A 2,844-nucleotide genomic window follows, 5' to 3' on the forward strand; every position below is an offset into this window, starting at 1 on the left:
TGGCAGAGGCCCTTTGTAGTCAGTAGGAATGGGATGCACCCCCATTTGGGGCATCAGCATGAATTGGGTGGTGGCATGGAGGTCCAATCCAGCTGAGCCTTCTGTTGCCCTGCGGACTGTAGGGTCCACCTGTTGCCTGCTGGGGTCCCATATGTTTTGGGGCCCTGAGACCTGGGGCCCTGATACCCGTTTTTTGGAATGCCCTCATTTTCTACTGCTTGAGGAAGTCCTGGCTGCAGGGGCCTGCCTCGAATGCCCTTGACTGAGCAACAATCTCTGGCACAATGATATCCTTTCCCACACTTAGTACACAGTCCTGGTGCTCTCCTTTTGACAAGGGCTCTGCAGTCCCTTTTTAAGTGTCCTGGTTTGCCACAATTATAGCAGACTTTGAGCTCAGCCATGTCAGGGTGCTTCTGCCCTTGAAGAATGGTGGCTGCCAAACCGGCATTAGTGAGCAGCCCTCCAAGCTTACGGCAAACCTTTAACCAATCCTGAAATCCTTTGCTCTTCCTGGGTATAATAGCTGTCCTGCATTCCTGCATAGCCTGTTCATAGACCAACTGTTCAATTAAAGGCATAGCTGCCTCTGGGTCTCCAAAGATTCTCCATCCTGCTTCTGTCATTTTAGCCACAAAGTCTGAGAATGACTCCTGGGTGCCCTGAATGATCTTTGTCAAATGTCTGCTTGCCTCTCCCTTCCTAGAGAGTGCCTTCCATGCCTTAATGGCGGCAGCTGAGATCTGGGCATATGAGCCCCAATGGTAATTTGTCTGATTAGCAGCGTGTTGTCCCTGACCTGTAAGCACCTCAAAAGGCCATGTTCTTTGGTCCCCTTCAACGGTGGCATTGGCCCTTGCCTATGCTTGGCAGGAATCTTGCCACAAAGCTTTCCATTCTAGATACATTCCCATATTAGGGGCTGCAGCTTTCACCACAGTCATCCAATCCCCGGGAGTCATAGCCAGAGTAGCAAGCCTTTCGACTTGTGCTATAGTAAAATTGGCGTTGACTCCATAGTTACGGACTGACTCAACAAGCTCTTTAATCTGTATATACTCCACCGGAGCATGAACGAGTCCACCATCTGCAACTTCAAAGACCGGAATCGTTTTCTGCACTTCTCTCTGTTCCTCTTTTGAAATAAATGAGTCTGAATGGTACCTCTCCACATAGGATGGAGGTGCACTAGGACCCAGAGGTCGAGGGCCCGGAGACTGCGCAGCGAGCTGACTTTCATCTCTAGCTGCTTTTGTCTTATTCTGTGACTGATTAGCTTGTTTTTCATCTGGATGGTATCTTTCTTCTTCATATCGAGCCGCCTCTTCCCCTAAGTCTATTTCCTCAGAGGGGCCAAGCTCCTCATCTGATTCTGAGCTATCAAAACCTAGAGCCTTAAACTCATCTAACTGCGGATAGAGGCTCCCTCCCCTAGATACCTCCCCAGCTCGATCTCTCTTCATCTCTCCCTTCCCATCCCTTTTTGTAATCTCTCCCAGGGCATACTTTCCCTTGTATCTCTCTTCCTCGGGCTCAAGGTCCGAGGAACCGCTTTTGTTCTTCTTAGGTGCACCTCCTTTCCTCTGAACTCCTAATCTCTCTTCCCCGCTCTGTCTCTGATAGACTGTCTTGAACCTCCTCCAGTACCCTCTGCCCCACCTTAACCATTTGTTGACATTCCTCATCTTTTAAGCACAATCTTACCAGCTTCTACAACGGCATGGTCCCTGCTTTAAGTTTGCACGCATACCATGGCACTATGCGATCTATCTCTTTAACAAAGCCCTCTAGAGTCTTAGTGGTGATCTTCAGGACCGACTGTAAGGCGGTCACCACCGAGTGGGAGATTCCCATACTGCCCTTTTATCTAACTGTCCCTGACCGCAACTGAGAACCAGTCAGCAGTTCCACCAGTGGAAGCAGAAGGCAACCAAAAGAAAAAGAACGAGCCCCGTGAAAACAAACAAAAAGGCCTCTAATACTGGAGAAAGTTCAAGACCGAACATACCTTACAGAGCTTACCATGTCCTGTAGTTCTGAATCCGCCCCTTGAATGGAGGGTCCCCTCTGCACCTGGTGATGGTATGGCTTTCCTGGGTTCTCGGCTCCAATTGTCCCGAGCTTGTGCCTCGCCAGCAAGAACACTCTCGGACAACCGGATTCTTCTGTAGCAAGCTTTATTGCTTCATCGGGAGGAAAACCCCAAACCCCAGAAAATGGTGCTGCTTATATACACCTTAACGTGGCGTGTCAGCACCTGATTTGTTGCTCGCCCATCACTTCATTGCTACGCCCCAGGATAGGCAGTGACTTGGCATGAATTCACTCTTGCACCTGCGCACATTACTTGTTTACCAGTTAGGCACAGCAGAAGCCAGCGCCATCTTGTAATGGCGATTGCTAACGGGTCTCCACAATTCCCATGTGAGTCCCATGAACCTTGTGAATCTCATTGCCCTCACACAACTCCTGTAAAGGATGCTAATAGGCCCAATAAGTGAGGGTCACATACTGCTCATCAGAACTTTTGTTCTTCAATTCAGTGTTGATCACACCCCGCCAAGAGAAAGCAGCTACACTACAGATATGTCCTTCACTAGTCACTGATACAGCTATATTTAATGAGATCCTCTAGAACAAGATATGGTATTAGAATTTTTTCTGTCATTGTTAGGCTAGCCATTTTCAAGATAAAGCATTATGAATGAAGATAACTCTATATAGTCAAAATTACATACTCTAAAGAGTCATAGTTCAGATCTTGAAAAAAATTCATGATTCACCTACTAATACATCCAAGTTCTTGTATATACACATAGCATAAATATCATCATAACATTTTTA

At 47.5% G+C, this 2,844-nt stretch overlaps 1 pseudogene; it reads right to left on the minus strand.

Moving 5' to 3' along the window:
• LOC110293654 overlaps positions 1-2,006 on the minus strand; it is a 72,152-nt pseudogene extending 70,146 nt beyond the window's left edge.
• Between the last annotated feature and the right edge of the window lie 838 nt (positions 2,007-2,844).

Source organism: Mus caroli, chromosome 4, assembly GCF_900094665.2.
Source record: "Mus caroli chromosome 4, CAROLI_EIJ_v1.1, whole genome shotgun sequence".
Lineage (NCBI taxonomy): Eukaryota > Metazoa > Chordata > Mammalia > Rodentia > Muridae > Mus > Mus caroli.